We start from the raw sequence: 5,952 nt of genomic DNA, 5'->3' as shown, positions 1-5,952 counted from the left end.
CACCCGCCGGCTAGAGCGCCGCCGCCACCAGCCACAGAGCAGCCGCCGCCGCTGCTACCTAGAGCGCCGCCTGCTTCGTCAAGAAGGCGGCCCTCAGCGCTGTCGCTCCCTGGTGGTGGGAGGAACCCGGGCGGGCTGGGGACTTGGTGAGGAGGGAGCAGGACCTGCTGGAGGGGGCGGGGCCTAGAGGGGACCCCCTGTATTCCGGGGCTAGAAAACAACTGGACCTTGAGGAGTAAACCCGTAATAAAAGCTAACTTTACTGCGTGATCACTTTGGGCCTGAGGTTGTAAGCACTTGAATCTTTACACTACAAAGTAGGTCTTATTATTATCCCCATTTTACATGTGAGAAAACCGAGGCATAGAAAATAGTTATTTACTCAAGGTGCCAGGTTATTAAGAGGTAAAACAGGGATCTGAGCCTGGGCAGTGTGACTCCAGAGCCTAAAATGAGATTTCTTCTATCCCTACTGGGCAGTCGGCATATGTCTGGCCAACTTGCGTGTCTTTCAAGTCTCTGGATAATTGACCTTTTTACATACACAAAAGTCGATAATTGACCCTTTTACATATACAAAGTCGGGACCCCACGTGGGTAGCGGCCTACACAAAGGCCAGAGCTGAACCCCAATTGCCTGACTCCTGAGGGCTTGATCTACTGTAGACCTCTGAGCCTAGTTTCCACCCAGACTAAAAAGAGCCCGGTTGGAGGAGGAGGTGTCCTCTAAGCTTCTAGTGGGTGCCATTGATCACTTTTTGCTTTGGATCCCGGCTTTGCATCTTCCTCCCTGTGTAGGCTTGGGGAAATTCAGCCGATTTGACATCAGTCTTCCCATCTGAAGAGGGAGTGGGGAACACCCAAGGGTCTCGCAGGCCCTTCCAGCTCCGACCTTGGAGGAATAAATAATTTTAATTCAAGGGGGGCCGTTTTCAGATTCAGACACAGCTGGGTTCCAAGCTGACTGGTTCTGCTCCTCACACCATGTGTGGCCCTGGGCAAGCCACCCAACACTTCGGAGACTCAGTTTCTTCTTCAGTAAAAAGGGATAGTATTATCCACCTCCAGTGGAGATTGTGAGGATTAAACATGATAGTTATACATAGATATAGGGTCCAACAGAAGGGGTGCAGTACATCATAGTTTTTCTTAAATTTGGGCTAAGCCACAGGATAAACACAGGATGGAACTAATGTTAGAGGGCTAATTTTGCTTGATGAATGAAACACAAAATCACTATAAAGTTGGACTGAATGCATGAAATGGATAGAATGCAAAATTTGTGTGAATTTTTAAGAACACTTCCAAGAAAGTTTGTGCTCAGGGTGATCAGCTTTGGGTGACAGCTACAGAGGCCACTGACACACTTGTGTTCTAGTCTGGTAGGGGTGGGGTGGGACAGCAGGAGGTCAGCAGAGAAGGCAGGACGGGGTTCTTCTCCCTGCTAGAAAAGCCTGGCTCTTGGAGAATTCAGTTCCCTGAGGACTCTGGCATTGCACAGCCCAGTTAAGCCCCCAGGGGGAGCTCTAGCTAGAGAGTGAGTCAGGAATCCAGGACAAGCCAGGGCATCAGGCGATCAAACTGCAGGGCTCCTAAGCTCCTCTCAGGAAAGCTCTTTGTGCCTTTGCCTTTGTGCCAGTTTGGATGTGTTGTGTCCCCCCCAACGCCATTGTCTTTGATGTAATCTTGTGTGGGCAGACCTATCAGTGTTAATTAGATTGTAATTCTTTGAGTGTTTCCATGGAGATATGCCCCACCCAACTGTGGGTGATGACTCTGATTGGATAATTTCCATAGAGGTGCTGGCCTGCCCATTCAGGGTGGGTCTGAATTAAATTACTAGAGCACTATATAAGACACAGAGAAGGTGCAAGATGCTACAGCCAAGAGGAACACTTTGAAGAAAGCACAGGAGCTGCAGATGAGAGACAGTTTGAAGATGGCCATTGGAAGCAGACTCTTGCTCCGGAGAAGCTAAGACAGGACAAATACCCCAAGTGCAACTAAGAGTGACATTTTTGAGGAACTGCAGCCCAGAGAGGAACATCCTGGGAGATAGCCATTTTGAAACCAGAACTTTGGAGCAGATGCCAGCCACGTGCCTTCCCAGCTAACAGAGGTTTTCTGGACACCATTGGCCATCCTCCAGTGAAGGTACTCGATTGCTGATGTGTTACCTTGGACACTTTATGGCCTTAAGACTGTAACTGTGTAACCAAATAAACCCCCTTTTCTAAAAGCCAATCCATCTCTGGTGTTTTGCATTCCAGCAGCATTAGGAAACTAGAACACCCTTTTTGGTCACCTAAATGCACCCGCCCTCCCCACCCCACCCCCATCTCTCCTGCTCTCGGTGCAGCCTGCTGAGGTGCAGCCATGGAGAATTAGGAGGTGGTAAAGAATAATTTCCAAAAAGTTTAAAATATGACTCTCACATACAAATATGAAATGAACATATGTCAAAGCTTGTATTCAACTCAAGTAGTAAGATATTAAGACTAGCTCGAAAGAGAATTTGAGGAATGGATATTTATAGAATCAGTCAAAAGAGTGCCAAAATGAATTTTACAAGACAGGTTAATGCCCTACTGGGCAAGGAACTATATGACCTTTGAGGTTCCTTTTTCTACCAGACAGAAAACATTTGCATCGCTACTAGTTACTTGCTATGAATTTTCTATAAATTAACCTGAACCCCTATAGGGTTGTAAAAATGCCCTAATCATAACAAACAGGAAGTCAAAGAAGGGACTCATCCCTAGAAAATCAGATAATCCCCACGTGGAATAGGCATGTTGGATAGCACCCAGCACTGCAGTGAGAGGACATTCAGAAATCCCTTTTTCCTATTTCCAAAGTTTGGATGATTTTTATTAACAGAGAAAACCAGGAAAGTGGGACATGGGGATCGACTGGAAAGAGTTTCAATGTCAAGGCAGCCAATGGAACTTGGCTTGTTGGCCACTGGTGACCTGGACTAGACCGATGCCCGTGAAGGGGAACCAGACTAGAAGACTGTAAAACTTTCTTAAGAAGTTTGTGAAGGGGAGGCTTGGGGGAGGGGGAAGGGTATTAGCTGGATCTTCAAAAAAATTTTTTTTTCTTTTAACCGAAATTGGCCACTCCTCTCCTTTCTCCCTCCCTCCCCCATCCAGGGAGGAAAGGAATAATATCAATGGAATCCTACCCCCAGAAGCCGTTAAAAGGTTATACAAACCCGGAAGGTGAAATCCAACGCCACTTGAGGATGGTAATGAGCTCCACTGACCCGAGGCGTGGCCTGCTGATTAAAGCAGAGACTTTCTACACTGCTTGTTTGCCCCAGGGGAGGTCAGGTGGGTGTGCCCGCCTGGGTGTGGTGGGGATGACTCCATAACCTGCAGGGTGTTTATATGGGTCTCAGTTATGCGTCTGGGTATCCCCTGGGAAAGGTGGAACCCTCGGGGGCCTGGACCCCACCCCCCCACACCTCTCCCCTAGGCTGAGAACCACGTAAGGATGATGGAGGTGGGTGGCCAGGGAAGGGGAATAGAGAGATCCCAAAAGGCCTCAGAGATTCTCTGAGAGGAACCAGGGCCTCACAGGGCAGACCCCACTGCCCCCCAAGCCTTCGCTAGGGTCACACGTGGGCACATCTGGAGATGCAGCTCCAGCTGACTTCCTGGGTGTCCTTCCACAAGTGTGGGGTTCACGGTTTTCCTGGAGCTGTGGTGGGAAGATGTGAAAAGGCAGGGGACCTGGCTCTTCCCTGACTCGCTCTGTGACTGCTCTCCAGGCCTCAGTTTCCCTACCACACGTGGCTCCAAGGGTGGGTGTCCTTATAGGAAATGACATTATCATCTGAACGTTCTGGGTGACTGAAGCCCCCCGGGTCCTTTTCAAAGCTCTTAAGTGTGACAATCTAGCCTGTCAGACCCAATGGCCTGGGTTTGGTGACTGTTTCAATGAGCCACGCTAAGGATTTTTACAACTGCAGAAAAGGCCTTGGATGAGGCAGACCTTGACAAGCAGAGGCAGGGATGGGGGAAGGTAGTGTGCTGGAGGAATGGGGGGCCTGAAGAGAGGAAAGGAGTGAATGGATGGTGGGTGGCTGGAGCATGAACCAGGAGGCATCCAGAGGCTAGAGGGGCCAGATGGCAGGGAACTCGGACCCCAGGCTGAGAACCATGGGGAGCACCAGAAGGTTCAGGGCGGAGGGTGGAGTGGGGGAGGGGGCATGCTCAGAATGGTGTTTCAGAAAGATCACTCTGGCAGAAAAGGATGGATCGGAAGGAATCGGGACAGAGGCCAGAAGACCAATGAAGAAATGAGAGATGGTGGGAACCTAAACTGAGGGGCTGCAGTGGTGAGAAGGTAGTGGGAAAAAGACACATTAATTGGCTCTTGTGTTTGGGAAACTGCTGCCTATCAGCCCTTCCCCAGGAGAGAGCCCGGTGCAGCCCCTCATGGGACTTTTGTGGGACAACCAAGAAGCAGGCAGGGGCAGTTTTGGTCTCCATTTCTGATGGGACAACTATTCACCAAGCTGGGCAGGCACTGGCCAGGTCCCCTTCTTGGTCTCTGGCTTCACCCAGCTGATGGCTCCACAGATGGGCAAATACCAATCACACAGGAAGTGGTGAGCCCGCGGCCTCTGAGGCTGGTTCCAGGCAGCCCCATAGACAGAAGTTCTTTATTGATTTCTTTTTAGGGTCTCACCTGCTGCGTGCTTACAATGTGCCAGGCAGGATGTGAGGTACTTGCCACAAGAATCCTTTACCCTCACAGGAATCTCATGAGGTGCCGATATGACCCGATTACACAGACAAGGAAACAGAGGCTCTGCCAATGACTTGCCAAAGGTCATACAACTATTCAGTGGCAAAGCTTGGGTTCAAGCCCAAGGCTGTCTGATCCAAATGATGATGGCCACTTTTCATCATTGTAAGATGATGAAAACACCCCACTACAGCAGGGTGCTGCAGGGCTCAAACACCCTGCACCAGCGCCCAAGGCTAAGGGGGCATGGCAGGGGGGGGGGGGTGGTGGGGGGGGGTGGTGGGTGGCGGGGGTGGTCACTGGGCCCGTGTCCTGAGGACTCCATCTGTGCTGAGCACTGCCGGTTCCCTAGAACCTGCGGAGGCTCCTCAAAGACCAGCCCATAAGTGCTGGTGCCTGCTCCCACCTGGGCCAGACCTGGCCTCCCCGCGCCCCTGTAACAGGCGGAGCACCCTCATGGGCTGCCCATTTGCTCCCAAACACCATGCTCTTTCTTAGGAGGGGCCATGCCACCTACCTAGGAGCCTGAGCTGCATCCTGAACTGTACCCCCAACCCCCCAGAACCAGCCCTTCCCTCCCCTCCCCATCACCTCCCCACAGGGCTCCTCTCATAACTGTCCAGCTCAGGGACTTCAGGTACCTCCCACCTTCCCAGAAAAGCAGGCAAGGCTAGCTGGTGAGAAAGAACATATATCAGATACAGGAAAAGTTACACACAAAGAAAAGTTCTGTTTTGTGTGTGTGTGTGTGTGTGTGTGTGTGTGTTTAACTCAAGAAAGGGCTTTTATTGTTTTTAATTCACTTCCTAGGAAGTCAATTTTTAAAATACTCTTATAGAGCTTGTCCATCACTTGTGCTGCATTTAAAAAATGCAAACCCTTGGCGAGGGGGTGTGCACCCCCCTGGCTCTGGCACAGACCTGAACTTGCATGATTTCATCCACATCCACCTTTGAGCTCTCCAAGTTCGGGTCCCATCACTGTAGCCCCTGAAACCTCCACCCTCCAGGCCCCAGCACAGAGATGCTCAAGGAAGACTTGCTGCTGTGTGACTGGCTTTTAACTTGCCTCCCATGAACCCTATAAAAGTGTTACTAAAATTATTTTTTAAGCCCTGGGTGATGCCGCCTCTGCCTTAGTGCAGGGGAGCCAGGGAAAATGTGGGCCCACTGACAATCGGTCATATTCTGCTTA

Source organism: Choloepus didactylus, chromosome 18 (assembly GCF_015220235.1).
Source record: "Choloepus didactylus isolate mChoDid1 chromosome 18, mChoDid1.pri, whole genome shotgun sequence".
Classification (NCBI taxonomy): Eukaryota; Metazoa; Chordata; class Mammalia; order Pilosa; family Megalonychidae; genus Choloepus; species Choloepus didactylus.
This window is presented reverse-complemented; position numbering follows the sequence as displayed.